The sequence below is a fragment of the Dromiciops gliroides genome, chromosome 1 (assembly GCF_019393635.1).
Source record: "Dromiciops gliroides isolate mDroGli1 chromosome 1, mDroGli1.pri, whole genome shotgun sequence".
In the NCBI taxonomy this organism is placed as follows: domain Eukaryota; kingdom Metazoa; phylum Chordata; class Mammalia; order Microbiotheria; family Microbiotheriidae; genus Dromiciops; species Dromiciops gliroides.
This window is the reverse complement of record NC_057861.1, coordinates 429,403,700-429,419,777: the sequence shown is the minus strand read 5'-3', so window position 1 is coordinate 429,419,777 and position 16,078 is coordinate 429,403,700. Positions and strand designations below refer to the sequence as shown.

The window sequence follows — 16,078 nt, the reverse complement described above, 5'->3', positions numbered from 1 at the left end:
GGAAATACATGAGGCCTGGTTTCTGGGACCCCCTAAAGGCAATTCTTTCATAGGTCATTAGTAGAGCTTTCTATGGAGGCAAATTAATAAATTTTAGCCACTAGGCTGCCATTTAGTACATTACTGGCTTCAGTGACTTTCTACACCAGTGTCCTGAAAATGTTAATGCATTCACTGATTACCAAGGACAGAGATTTAGGCATTAGGACAAACAATAACAAAACCTCCATGTTTATAAGTCACATTAAAGTTTGCCAAACGCTTTCCTTACAACCCTGTGAGGTAGGTCAAGCACGTGTTCTTTTATTATTAAATTTGATTTTTAATGTATGGAATAAAACAAGGGTATGTTATTCTACTCACTTTTTTCTTCACCTGTACAGTGGGGGTGGAGGGTGGGGGGGTGGGGTTGAATACAATGTCCAAAGCTATGATTCTATGGCTGTATGAGGTGACAAAACTGATGTTCAGAGGAGATCATTCGATCTTAGATTTAGAGCTGGAAACGAGCTCAGAGGACACAAAGTCAAATCCCAGATAAGGAAGCTGATAAGGAGACTGTGGCTCAAAGAGATGAAGTGATTTGCCCAGGGTCATCCACCTAGGAAGTGTCAGAGACAGGATGGGAACCCACATCTTTCTGACTCTGAGTACAGCATCTTGTGATGAAATAATGGGATTTAGCAGATACTCAAAGACCCACCTGGAGATTAATCTAGACTGATTGAATCAAGTGAGAGTGATTGACTGCTGGTTAAGCCTACTTCAAGTTAATTGGATTGTAATCACAGCTGGTATCCCTTAAGAAGATATTGTTCTCAGAAGCTAGACCATGAACTCAACTTGAGAACACCTTCAAAATCAATGGATTTGGGGGCAGCTGGATGACACAGTGGATAGAGCACTGGCCCTGGAGTCAGGAGGACCTGAGTTCAAATCCGGCCTCAGACACTTAACACTTACTAGCTGTGTGACCCTAGGCAAGTCACTTAACCCCAATTGCCTCACTAAAAAAACAAAACAAACAAACAAAAAAAAACCCAAAATCAATGGATTTGGATGATGCCAACAATCAGCTTGAAGCAGTGTGTAAGGACCACCTCTGTTCCAGACCTATCAAAAGCTTTCACAATCAGCTTGCTGGAGAGTTCCTGATTAAAGCAGGCTCATGGAGGAGGACTTGAGGAAGAACCCAACCAGGCTCGAACTCTAGGCTAGATAGGCTTTTCCCTAACTTTCTGAACTCCTTGCGAATATCTGTATGCTTTAATAAATGTTTAATGCCCAAAGACTGGTGCTGAAGCTTCTAATTTAAGGCGATCACATAATATAGATTTTAAACATCACAATCTGAAGAACTACATCATGCGACATGTCTAAGCTAAGTGGCTTACTCATGATCACACAAGAAGTGTCTGAATTAGAAATGGATCCCAGGAGAACCCACTCCAGGGTTAGTGCTCTACCCATTATGACACACATTCCCTCTCATTAATGATCACTTCCTGGGAAAATTTGATGGGTGCACGGAGTAGTGGAATTCAATACCCTGTCTGTACATGTGATAGTCAATCAGCATCCCAGAAAATACAGATTTCTTGAGGGTAAGAACGGTTTTGTTTTGTTTACATCCCCAAGCATGGGGCTTTGGCACAAAAGCTTAATAGTTTAATGACTGTGGATATGACCCATGGAAATCCCGTTATAAGACATTGCTTAAAAAGTGCTTATACAGGGGCAGCTAGGTGGCGCAGTGGATAAAGCTCCTGCCCTGGACTCAGGAGTACCTGAGTTCAAATCCACCCTCAGACACTTGATATTTACTAGCTGGGTGACCCTGGGCAAGTCACTTAACCCCAATTGCCTTACCAAAAAAAGTTCTTATACAAGTGTCCCCAAAGTCTTATTATTGTTGTTCAGTCTTGTATTACATAACCTCATTTGGGGTTTTCTTGGCAGAGATACTGGAGTGGTTTGCCATTTCCTTCTCCAGTTCATTTTACTGATGAGGTAACTGAGGCAGAGTAAAGTGACTTTGCCCAGGGTCACGAAGCTAGTAAGTATCTGAGGGCCCAGATTGGAACTCACGTCTTCTTTGACTCCAGGCTTGTCACTCTATCTATTATACCACCTAGCTGCCCCTCAAAAGTCATAGTGTGGTTTTAATCTTTTGTAGCTTTTTAAGCTATAAAATATTTAAATATAAGCATTTAATCTGTGAAATATAAGCTTAAATGGTATTACTTAAGCTTTTAACGCTTTAAACTGCACTGAGACTTTTGGGACACTTTGTATTTCCATTCAAAACACATTAATTAAACAAACAGCTATTCTGTTTGAGGGACTTTGCAATAAACAAAAACACTGACACAGTCCCTAACCTCAAGGGTTCTAATGGAAGAAGACACATTCACATACACATAAAAGTATGGTACAAGGCAGACAGTGTAGGACAAAGGAGAGGCCCAGATAAAATGATGGAAAAAAATTAAAATAAGGACAACATCACTTTTAGGTAGGAAGGAAGATCAGGGATTTGGGATCATGACTTTGGAAAGTGCTGTAATATTTAAATGTTAACATTTACATCAAAATAAATTTTATATTGTCTTTAGCTAATACTAAACTAGATTTTCCTTTGTTCAGCACATGCCGCATACACCCCAGATCTGTCCCCTAAATCAGAATCATGATTTTTTTTTACTATATAATTCATAATATATAGTTGACTCTTTTTTCTTTGGGGGAGATATAATATACTTTTATTTTATACTATGACAGTAAAATAGATTGAGAGCTAGGAACTCTAATGTATAATCTATAAGTGAGTGGTTAGATATGGAACGAATTTCTTACCTGTATATACAGAAATCTCCAAATCAAAGAATTGGAAACTGCAGAAATCTACTTCACTCTGGGGTTTTGTCTCTTCCTTTACCTGTAAAAATAATAGGAAATGGTCATTTTTGTAATCTTGAAACAGCTAAGCCTTTAGCTAATGCTGATCACATCCTTACTTTGTACAAGGCGTAGTGTAAAGTTCTGGGCCTAAAAGACTGATACAACATAGACCTTGCCACTCATGAGGAATTTACAACTTAATAGCAGGGGTTCCATGGGGCAAGAGTGAAGAAATGATGGCACAAAGGAGAAGGCTATGAGAGCTTTGAGAAATCTGAGGAGGGGGAGATCAGTTTCAGCTAGGGTCAGAGAAGGTTTCAAGGATGAAGTGCATCATAAAGGAGGGAAAAACTTCCACAGGTGGAAATGACTGGGGGAGAGCCTGTGAAAGCCACAGGGTCAACGTGAACAAAGACACAAAGGCCAAACTCTAGCTGACCTGGTCACTAGCCTGGGAAATTTAAACCGTGGTCCCTTGCTCCTCTATACCACACCAATCCTTTATATGCTATCAGGTCCCCTAATCCAACCTCAATCTATTAGACAAATGGCAACACGCTGACTGACCAGCTGATCTCAGGAGAGGGGGTCAGTATCACAGACCTAGAGCTAGAGAGGCCAACAAATCCTAACTCCCTTGCCAAGGATCACATATGACTAAGAAGTGTCTGAGACAGGATTTGAACTGAGGTCTTTCTGACTCAAGTCAGTTGATCTATCCTCTAGTTCATGATGCCTCTGTGTCAGTCATGCTGAGGAAGTCACTTGGGTAGGAAGGGCCAATATAACAAAAATGTCAACTTTACCTAAACTAATTTATATATTCAATGCCATCCCAATTAAATTACCAAAAACTATTTTACTGAGTTAGAAAAAATGATAACAAAACTCATTTGGAAGAATAAAAAGTCAAGACTATCAGAGAACTAGTGAAAAAAAGTACAGAAAGAAGGTTTAGCAGTATCCGATATTAAACTATATTATAAGGCAGTAATTATCAAAACTATCTGGTACTGACTAAGAAATAGAAAGGTAGATCAGTGGAACAGAGTAGACATAAAATTTACAGGATCAAATGACTATAGTAACCTTGTATCTTACAAATGTAAAGACTTAAGTTTTGGGGAGAAGAATTCATTATTTAGTAAAAATTGTTGGGAAAACTGGAAAGCAGTCTAGCATTAATTAGGCATAGACCAATATCTTATGCCATTTATCAAGATAAGGTCAAAATGGATACATGACCTAGTATAAAGAGAGATATATAAGAAAATGTGAAGAACATGGAACATATTACCTATCGTATCTATATCCAGAGGAAGAATTAATAAATAGATATATAGAATGATTTTACATATATATATATATATATATATACAATATATACATATATATCCTTTCTTCCTTTTTTTTCTCTCTCTCTCTTGGAATTATTAGTAGTTCAGTAACAATTACAAGTTACAGAGAAACTTATGTACTTCTTTGGATTCATGAGATGTTCATTTTTGTCTTCCTCCTCCTTTTAAGAAGTTTTCTTGGGGCGGCTAGGTGGCGCAGTGGATAAAGCACCGGCCCTGGATTCAGGAGTACCTGAGTTCAAATCCGGCCTCAGACACTGGACACTTACTAGCTGTGTGACCCTGGGCAAGTCACTTAACCCCCATTGCCCTGAAAAAAAAAAAAAGAAGTTTTCTTGTATAATGTTACATGGGCTTTCAAATGGAGAGCTGGTCTCAGTATACTGGGGATTAGAAGATGGGCAGGTGGGGGCATACATTCATTTTGACAGGTTTCCTGAGAAGGATACAAGGGAGGTGAGAGATCTCTGCCTGGTCTATCTGTCCACTATGTATCATTAACATCTCTGGCCCTTTGGAGAACTCAATCCATGATAGCCCTCATCCTTTGCACTGGTACTCACTAAACTTGGGCAGTTTAGAAACACCAGGTGAAGCTGTGAACCCAATGAATTTTATACTATTGTGTCCTGGGGTGTGAGGATGAGCTTAGAAACAGCTTCCCAAGTTGTTCTGAGGATTTATACACTGCCATGAAAGCAGAGGCACACAAAAATTATTGGGAATACCACTGAATTGGGATGAGGAAATGACTGGAAAAGTCCTTGCAGACTTCAATGGAATCTCTGGACCAGTGGATACTGGGTAAGACATTCAAAAGAGAGGATAATAAGAATGTTGCCCTATTGGACTTTTCTAAGGCAGTAGAGTCTTCCAGCTTACTAGAGGAGACAGGACAACATGCCCATTTCTCGACTCCCAACTCAAGATATTTCACGACATCATAACATTGTGTGGTGGGAAATGTTCTAGGTTTAGACCAATAGAACCTGGTTTTAAAGTCTGGCTCTGATACTTATCACCTGTATCATTTTAGACAAGTCACAACCTCCTTTAGACTCCTTTTCCCCATCTAGATTGTCGCTAGGGTCCCTTCTAAACTATGAACTTATTATCACATGGATAGTCTAAAAACTGAATTATTATGTAGTAATCCCTCCATAAGTACTATTTCTGACTTGTGTGCTAGTTCACTGAAATAGGTACCTCCAGCCAGCATCCATGTATGGGCGGAGCAGATTGCCTGTGTTTCTTATGTGCCACCTCAATGAGAATAAACAAGTCAATGAGAGTGGGTGATCAGGATGACAGTACCATGGTCTGGACTGAAAGCTACTAAAAATGTTGTTAAATGGCTTAGGTACAGTCCGGGGGCTGGGCCTGCCAAAGTTAAAATCTTCTGGGATATGATCCCTGTCTTCAAGGAACTTATCACGTGGAGATCTTCTAAAAACTGACTTTCACAGGGGTGCCCATCACCTGGAGAATGGCTGAACAAGTGGTGGTAAGTGAATCTAAAGGACTACTGTTGTGTTACTAAGAGCTAGGTGGTGCAGTGGATAACGCACAGGCTCTGGATTCAGGAGGACCTGAGTTCAAATCTGGCCTCAGACACTTGACACTTACTAGCTGTGTGACCCTGGCAAATCACTTAATCCCCACTGCCCCGCAAAAAAAAAAAAACAAACAAACCCACAAAAAAACCCCAAAAAACAAAAAAAGAAATGAAGAGTTGGCTTCAGAGAAACCTGGGAAAATGTCTACAAATTGATACAGCTTTCAAATGAGCAGAACTAGGAGAGTAATTTGTACTGTAACATCAATATTGTAAAAGGGAACAGTTCTGAAAGACTAAAGAATCAAGGCAATGATCAACCAACCATGATGATTCCAAAGGACTTAGTGATAAAGATTGCTACCCATGCCATGACAGAAAGGAAGGTGACAGACAAACATTCAGAATGAGGCACGAGGTTGTTCAATTGTTTTCGGTCTGTCTAACTCCCTGTGACCCCATCTGGGGTTTTCTTGGCATACTGGAGTGGTTTGCCATTGACTTATTCAGCTCACTTTACAGATGAGGAAACCAAGGAAAACAGAGGTAAGTGACTTGCCCTGGGTCACACAGCTAGTAAGTGTCTGAGGCCAGCTTTGCACTTAGGTCTTCCTGACTCCAGGCCTGCCGCTTTATCCAGTGCATGTGGCTAATATGGGGATTTGTTTCCCTGGATTATGCTTATGTGTTTTCTTTTTCTTTTCTCCTTTTCCACTGAGGAGGTTGGAAGAGGTGGGATGGAAAAAAAAAATGCTTGACAATTGAAAAAAGATTCATTTAAAAAATCCATTTCGGGGGCGGCTAGATAGCACAGTAGATAAAGCACCGGCCCTGGATTCAGGAGTATCTGAGTTCAAATCCTGCCTCAGACATTTGACACTTACTAGCTGTGTGACCCTGGGCAAGTCACTTAACCCCTATTGCCCCGCAAAAAACAAACAAACAAACAAACAAAAATCCATTTCCTGGGGCAGCTAGGTGTTGCAGTGGATAGAGCACTGGCCCTGCGGTCAGGAGTACCTAAGTTCAAATCTGACCTCAGATACTTATATTTATATTTTACAAAATTTTTACAAAATATTTATATGAAGGGGCAGCTAGGTGGTACAGTGGATAGAGCACCAGCCCTGGAGTCAGGAGGACCTGAGTTCAAATCCAGCCTCAGACACTTAACACTTACTAGCTGTGTGACCCTGGGCAAGTCACTTAACCCCAATTGCCTCACAAAAAAAAAAAATCCATTTCCATGAAAAGTAAAATCCAAGAAGCCTTTAGCAACCTTTTGCAGACTAGCAAGATATATTCATTTGGTGGACTTTGGCACACTGGAATTGTTTCATTGCTCAAGAATGAGATTCAGTCAGAAGGAAAGTAGCATTACCCCTTTAAGATAGCTTTTCTCCTTTAAACTGGATGGGGCCTGACCACCCCAGGGCAGAAGCACAGTCCCACAGTCCTGGAAAGCATTACACAGTTTCAGCAGAGAGCCAAGTTTCTTTTTGGAATATGGAACAAATCCTGTGGCTATAAAGCCACCGAACCCTAGATGCCACGAAGTAATTTGGTGCTGAGGACAGCCCTGTTTAGCAGTCGGTCTCTTTCTTTGAATATCCCTATCTTAGCTCCTTTTTCAAAGAAAACAGTCTCCTCACCAAAACAACATATATTTATGTGAACATCAGACAAATTCCCAAACCCTGGCTTACGTTCTTAAATCTCTTGTTTGCCTTTGCGAGAAAGAATGAACGGGTCTAAAGGACAAAACTGGTACAAGGATAAAGACAGCTTACCAGTAAGAAGATACAACATTTCGCTGAACCACAGTCTAATTTCAAGGCTAGCCTTCTGTTGCCACAGCCACTTCAAGACCCTGGGTGAGATCTGGGACCAAACTTTGTCAGAGCTCTCCCCAAGGGTGTATGGCACTTCATGGGGTTCTCAAAACCTGAGATGTTAAGACCCAAATTGAGTCTCAAAGATGGCTGGTATTCCATAGAGTAGGAGACGCACCAACAGCAAGTGTTTCCCAAGATCTAATCTTAGAGGTATAATTAAAACAATTTTATTAAAATAGCTTCTATTGGGGCAGCTAGGTGGCACAGTGGATAGAGCACCCGCCCTGGAGTCAGGAGGACCTGAGTTCAAATCTGGCCTCAGACACTTAACACTTACTAGCTGTGTGACCCTGGGCAAGTCACTTAACCCCAACTGCCTCACTTTAAAAAAAAAAAAAGCTTCTATTCACAATTGACAGAGTGCTTTTATGCCATTCATGCACGTGCTTATATGTATGTGTTGTTGTTCAGTCATTTCAGTCATTTCTGACTGTGACCCTATTTGGGGTTTTCTTTGCAGAGATACTGGAATAGTTTGCCATTTCTTTCTCCAGTTCATTTTACAGATGAGGAACTGAGGTAAACAGGGTTAAAGTGACTTACCCAGCATCACACAGCTAGCAAGTGTCTGAGGCTGGATTTGAATTCAGGTCTTCCTGACTCCTCTCCACTGAACCACTTAACTGCCCTTTTATACATTATCTTATTGAATTCTTCCCATCTCTTTCTTTGTATCATCCCCAGTGCTTAGAACACTGCTTGGCATACAAGTGCTTAATAGAGGCTTCTAGGTGGTAGTGTAAGGATGTACCGATTGGAATGACGCCACCTGCTGGAGACTTACTGTAGAAGAGTTCCACTCATGAAATGAAGGTCTTTGAGGGCAAGACCAGGAGTCTTTTCTTTGGCGTCAGGAAGTGACGGGGGCTGGTGGGAGAAGGAAGGAAGAGACTGGCGCTCGATCTCACTCTCTTTCCTTTGGACTCTGGTGGAGAGCGGAGCTAGAAATGTGCTCTCCCTTTAATGGATAGGAATCTAGGCCTTTCTCTCTCTTTACCAAATTCTTATTCTCCTTAATAAATGCTTAAAAGTCTAACTCTTGCTAAAGCTTATAATTTATTGGCGACCACTCATTAGATATTTTAGACAGTTTAGCTAGAATTTTAGCCCTTAACAAGGAATAGAACGCTGGATCTGGAGTCAGAAAACGTGAGTTGAAATATGACCTCAAATATTCACTGGGTGTCCTTGGGTATGCTTCTGTCTGTCTCCTTTTTCTCACCTGTAAAGTAGAGCTAATAATAGTGCCTATGTCCTAGGATTGTTGTGAGGATCAAAGGAGATAATATGTATAAAGTGCTTTGTAAACCTTAAAGTGCTAGCTAAGTGCTTGTTGAATTACAACAACTATGAAATATGGACAACAAATCATTATTCCCATTTTAGAGATGTGGAAACTGAAATTAAAAGCAATAAATTGATCTTTAAGAATGTTTCCAGTTTGCAGGCTATAAACCTATGACTTGCCCATAGTAGTACAAATGGCAGAGCTGGTTTTAATCTTAGGTCCAGTGCTCAACCATCTAAAACCAACCTACTTCATCATAGGTTCCACCCAAACCATTACCTTTATTTATGTCCCTCTTTTCCCCAATCCTTCACCCACAAAATGGGCCTAGACAGTTCTCCCTTCTTCAGATCCCCATTCTGCCAGGAGATCTAGATTCTTTTTTTTTTTTTTGGCAGGGCAACGAGGGTTAAGTGACTTGCCCAGGTCACATAGCTAGTAAGTGTCAAATGTCTGAGGTCAAATTTGAACTCAGGTGCTCCTGAATCCAGGGCCGGTGCTTTATCCACTGCGCCACTTAGCTGCCCCCTTCTTTTTTTTTTTTTTTTTAAAGGAACACAATTTATTCTATTGTTTTCCTAAAAAGCAGGGATGTGCAACTGTTTAACAATCGGCTTTCTTAACCACCAACAACCACTATACCTGTGATAGACTTTTAATTTTATTAGCATTTTCTCCATTACTTTTTTTTTTTTAATACTGGAGCTAGATTCTTTCTGCGTCGGTCACATGGTTTTGCCTAATCAAACAGCCCCTCCCCCTCACTTTTCCATAAGGCCAGTGCCTCCTGCTTTGTAACATCCTACCCAGACTAGCCTATCCTCTTCTGGAGCTAGTGTCCCTAGCTCCAAATTTATCCCTGCTTTCTCCCTCATCAAAAGTCTCATTTCCTGAGTGCCCCAATCCCAGCTAATTGATCCAGGAAAGCACCTAAAAATACCTAATACAATAAATCACAAATGACTGATAGCAGTGCAATGTATAAACCCCTCATGGGATTATTTGCTTTTTAAAAACTAGGACCTAAAAAAACCGGGCAAAATGAATGAATGGATGAATTAGAGCCTGGGGTAGGCATTTTTAAAATTACTAATGATGAAATTTTAGAGATTGAGTAAGTGGTTGGAAAAGATAATTTGGGGCAAGTGGTTGGCCACTCAAATAACACCACAGAGACAATTGCCTGTTTCACTGACACTGTGTTTCCGAGACTTCCCATTTGCAAAGCAGTGAGAAGAATGAACACTTCATCATGTCGAATGCTCCTACTTATTCATCCATTATTCTTCCTAGATTCTCAGGATAATAATGTATTGCATTTAGATATAGCACCGTGAGGTCTGCAAAGTGCTTTCCAGATGTTATTTCTCAATGAGAGTCCAGGCATCCAATTTCCGGGGTCCCTTTCTCCCTTCCATTACCCTGTCAGAATCTCCAGTGGCTACAAGAAATGAAAATGGGGCCAGGGCTTGACATGTCAACTTTGGACAGTAGCTCATAAGTGTCCTTTCTACTTAACTTAAAATGTTTCTATTCTTACAATGAGCTCTTAGCATGATCTTCTAATTCTAGACACAAACTTTTCTTGCTCAGTCCTTGCAATCTACCCTGCTGTGGTCAAATTCTTCCCACCTGGACCAGCACCCAGAACCCAGACAAAAATCACGCCAATCCCTGGTGAAAAATTGCTCTTTGGGGAAATTAATTCAGTGAGATGTGTGACTGATGAGCAAGCACATACCCTAGACACCTCCCCCTACCCGCCCCGCACCCCCAGCACACTCTGCCTCCCAATCCATCCTGCTTCCGCAACACAACACTTTTCCTCCATCTTCCTCCTTCTGCCCTGGACACACCACACTATTATTCTACCATTGGCTCTGAAAAGGGCATGTCGGGGCGGCTAGGTGGCGCAGTGGATAAAGCACCGGCCCTGGATTCAGGAGGACCTGAGTTCAAATCCAGCCTCAGACACTTGACATGTACTAGCTGTGTGACCTTGGGCAAGTCACTTAACTCCCATTGCCCCGCAAAAAAAACAAAAAACAAAAAAAAGCCAAAGAAAAGGGCATGTCAATCTACTACACTATGGATAAACTCACCATCCCTGTGACTTTCCAGATATGCCTTTCTCTGGCCACAATTCCTCATAGATTAGATAGATAGATAGATAGATAGATAGATAGATAGATAGATAGATAGCCCCCCCCATTAGAATGTAAGCTTCTCTGTAAATTAATTCATACATTCCAGAAAGTAACTGGGAAATATGCAAAGTGGCTAAAATGTCCATTCATTCATTCAATAAACATTTATTAAGCACTGAGTGTGTGCCAGGTATTGTGCAAAGCCCTGGGGATGCAAAAAGAGGCAAAAGACAGTCCCTGCCCTCAAGGAGCTTACAATGTAACGGGGGAGACAACACACAAATATATAATAAACAGGTTATATGCAGGATAAATAGGAAATAACACAGGGAAGGAACTGGAATTATGAGGGGTTGGGGAAGGCTTCCTGTAGGAGATGGGATTTTAGTCAGGACATACCCTTTAACCCAGAGAGTACATTGCTAAGTATATAGCCCAAGGAGGTCACTCATAAGAAGAAAGACTCCATGTACGCCAAAATATTTCTAGCAGCATTTTCTTTGTGATAGCAAAAACCTAAAAACAAAGCAGATGTCCATCAGTTGGGAAATGGCTAAACAAATTGTGGTACATCACTGTAATGGAATATTGCTGTGTCAAAAGAAATGACAAGTATGACGAACGCAGAAGTGTGAAAAGATGTCAACTGATAAAAAGTGAAGCAAGCAAGCAAAGCCAAGAAAAAATGATACACAGTGACTATAACAATGTAGATGAAAGAACAACCACAAAATAATCTAAAATGAATGTTGCAAAATCACAAAGACGTCAGCCCCAAAGAAGAAATATGAGAAGATACCTCCCATACACTCCTTTACAAAGGTGTGTATGCAAACACAGTTGGAGAGCAGGAGGAGGGTTCAATGTATACATCAGTTTTGCTCATTTTCCCCCTTTTTCTTAAAAAAAACCTTTAATATAATGTCTTGACTCTTTGGAAAGGAAAAGAGGGAGGATTCTGAGGAAAATTTAGGCAATTTAAAAAGAAAAGATGGGGCAGCTGGGTGGCACAGTGGATAGAACACTGGGCCTGGAGTCAGGAAGACGAGTCTTCCTGAATTCAAAAGCAGCCTCAGACACCAGCAGTGTGACCCTCAACAAATCACTTAATCCTGCTTGCCTCAATTTCCTCATCTGTAAAATGAGCTGGAGAAGGACATGGCAAACCACTCCAGTATCTTTGCTAAGAAAACCTCAATAAAATTTATTTTTAAAAAAGATCTTGAGCCCTGTGAGGGAAGGAATTGCTTTACTTTTTTATTTGAATCTCCAAAGCTTAGCACAGAACTTGGCAAGTAGTGAGCCCTTAATAAATACTCATTCATTCATTCATTCATTCATTCATTCATTCATTCATTCATTCATTCATTCTATTGACCAAAGACTCTAGACACAGTGTTGGGCTTCAGTTCAGAAAAATCCGGAATATAAATCCTGCTTCAGACACTTACCAACCTTGTGACCTGGACAAGTCACTTTACTCACTCTCAGCCTTTATTTCTCATCAGTAAAAAGAGGGGGTTGGATTCACGACCTCTAATGTCCCTTCTAGTTCTAAATATATGATCCTATAACTCTTTGATTTGGTCCAACCCACTGCATAGAGTTCATGTTAAGAGCTTCTCTCATTCTAGGAACACAAACATTCTAAATTAAGCTAAAACTGGAAGAAAGGAATTAGACAGAAGACAACCCCTGACCCCTAAAGACCCATTTTCCTAAGGAGCAGAGCAGGACAGACAAAATAAAATTTCAAGCTCATATGCTATGAGATGGGGCATCTCTAAATGAGACTCGTCCTCTCTGGTAACTTGGTACAATTGAAACAAACCTGTTGTGATTTGTTGGCGATCCCAATTGGCAGAAAGCAGATTTTTCATTTCCAGGTACTTAATGACTACAACGATGAAAGGGCATTTTCATCTTACATAATGATGACAGCTGGGGGTTCACATTACACATTTTATCTCGTAGATCCATTTCATAGTCTCTTAGGCCTAGAGTTGAAAAGAGCCTTAGAAATTATCTAGTCCAATGCCCTAATTTTAAAGTGGGAAAACTGAAGACCAGAAAAGTGAAACTTGCCCAAGGTCAGAAAGCTAAGATTTGGACCGAGATTTTCAGACACCAAATTCCTTATTATTTACCCTATACAGTGCTTGCCACTGAGAGAATGATGAAAATTCAAGTTTAAAGTTACCATCTATTTACAATTAGATCAAATATTGACCACATACCAAGGACCTAGCAATTTAATTAAAATGAACCAAAAAGTGCACTGTCTTAGGTTCCAGTTTAAAGATATGAAACCTCTGTAATTTCTGGGTTCAAGTCCCACCCAGAGGCATATTGGCTTATGTGACTAGGCAAGTCACCACCTCTCAGTGGCCACAGGCAATTCTTTTAGTCTATAAATTGCAAAATGAGTCCAGTAAGTAGAGCAAAAACCTGCACTAACAGAGGGAGTTTCTTCAAAAAGGGAGTTCTCTACACCAATGAAATCACAACCAAACGAGCAAAAGAAAAACAAAAACCAACTCCAAAACATCTACCATTTTCTTTCTGTAGGACCAACATGATCCCTCCAGGCTGAGAGCTTGGAAAGATTTGTTAGCTAGAATGTTGGAGCCAAGCATCCTCAGTCAAGTCTCAGAATAGGCAGGATCCTCATAAGCACCTACAAGTTAATAAGTCAACCCTTATCAGTACACTTTCAGTCAAGCAGATTCATAAAACCAGGACAGCACAAGACAATCTTCTCTGAAGATTTCTGCAATATCTATGGGGATCCTGGGCAAGTCACTTCACCTCTCTAGGCCTCAGTTTCCTCATTGTAAAATGGGAATAATAATAGCACCCCATCACAATATTCTTATGGGGACAAAATGAGAATATATTTATAAAACACTGCCAACCTAATAGTATTATATGTAATAAGAAATAATTAGAAATATGAATGACTGTACATATATAACCTATATCAAATTGCTTGCCTTCTTGATAAGTGGGGAGGAGAGGGAGAGAATTAGTAACTCAATTTTAAAAAATAAATGTTAAAAATAGCTTTTAAATGTAATTAGAGAAAAATAAAATATTTCTTTTAAAAAAACACTATATAACTATTATTGTCGTCATCCTCCTCCTCCTCCTCATCCCATCCCCCATTCCTTTCTCTGAAGTTGTTCAGTGTAGTATGGTGGAGTCGGGAAACCTGTATTCAAATCTCACCTCCTTTGCTTAGCTCTATGACCACAAGGAAGTAACTTAACTTTTCAAAGTTTCAAAAAATAAGAGCCAGAAAGGACCTCAACTTATTCAATGCAACTTCTTCATTTTATAGATGAGATTGAAGTCCAGAGATTATGAAATGAATGACCTAAGATCAAACACATCTAGGAAACTAGTTCCTTTGATTCTAAACTCAGTGATCTTTCACTATCACATTGCCTCAGTTTCCTTATTTGTAAAATGATAATAATATCGTCCCTACCTCATTGAGTTGTTGTAACAAAAGGATTCTGTGTAAACCGTTAAAATGCTATATAAGGGGCAGCTAGGTGGCACAGTGGATAAAGCACCAGCCCTGGATTCAGGAGGACCTGAGTTCAAATACGGCCTCAGACACTTGATACTTACTAGCTGTGTGACCCTGGGCAAGTCACTTAACCCTCATTGCCCTGCAAACAAACAAACAAACAAATAAAATGCTATATAATTGTTTGTTGCTATTATTGGGTGAGGAGAGAGAAAAATGTCCTTTAAAGACTATGTTGGGGGGCAGCTAGGTGGCGCAGTGGATAGAGCACCGGCCCTGGATTCAGGAGGACCTGAGTTCAAATCCGACCTCAGACACTTAACACTTACTAGCCGTGTGACCCTGGGCAAGTCACTTAACCCCAATTGCCCCACCAAAAAAAAAAAAAAAGACTATTTTTGTTCCTTCACCCCTGTATCTGCAACAGCAACCTGCCTATCCATCTCCTCCATATTCTGGGTAATAAACCATCCTCCCTCATGTTCTTCCTTCACTCTTCAGGTCTTGTTAGACTTGGGACAATGTCAGTGGTAAATGGCACCTGGCCCTTTGGTAAGTGAAAGAGCAGAAGTAAAGACCACTCATCTCTCTGGGATATCATCTAACCTCCAACTAACAGAGGAAATAGCAATTTGCCCAGGAGGAAGGGAATACAGAACCCTATTATCATAAACCATTAGGGACCGTCAAATAAGCAAAGTGAACAGTCAAACAATATAAAGAATAATATGGAATGTTAGGTAACTTGGTTAGAATACAGTGCTGATAAAGTCAAGGTCATTCATTCATTGGTTTGATTAATTTCCTCTGTACCTTAGTTACAGACCTCTCCCCTCCCCCTGCTGTGACAACAGTAAATGTCCTCTCTTGGCTATGAGGGAAGAACAAACAGGGGAGATGGACACTCCCTTTCCATTCCTGGAAAAAATGACTCAAAGTGCATACCTTTACTAGGATCACAGACTTTCCCAGGTGAAAGAGATCTTATGAGTCACCTGGTCAACACCCCTTCATTTTCACAAATTAAGAAACTGTGGGCTAGAGAGATTCATTAAATTCCCCAACGTCACAAGAATAGTCAGATGGAGGAACTGGAGTTTGCACCAATGCAGGTTGGCACCTTCTCTATAACCTATAGTCTTAGCTGCCTAGAGTAGGTTGATTCAAATCACATAAACTCACCAAGGATTTTTTTTCACTGAGCATTTATTAAGAGCCTACTGTGTGCCTTGCACTGTGCTAAGCTCTGAGAACACAGAGAAAAGCAAAAGATAGTCCCTGCTCTCAAGGAGCTACCAGTCTAATGGGGAGAATGCAAATAACTATGTATGAACAAGATACAGACAGACTAAGGTGGAGATCATCTCAGGTGGAAATACTGGAAAAGGCTTCTTGTAGA

The 16,078-nt window shown here is 40.4% G+C and overlaps 1 protein-coding gene across 7 annotated transcripts in view; it reads right to left on the bottom strand.

The window, feature by feature from the left end:
• The window catches only part of LHFPL2 (LHFPL tetraspan subfamily member 2), a 254,259-nt gene that overhangs the window by 221,275 nt on the left and 16,906 nt on the right, over positions 1-16,078 (bottom strand). For all 7 annotated transcript variants that reach the window (XM_043978580.1, XM_043978577.1, XM_043978576.1 and 4 more), the window contains exon 2: positions 2,857-2,938. The gene's annotated coding sequence lies outside the window, so the exon portion shown is untranslated. The remainder of the gene's footprint in view (positions 1-2,856; positions 2,939-16,078) is intronic.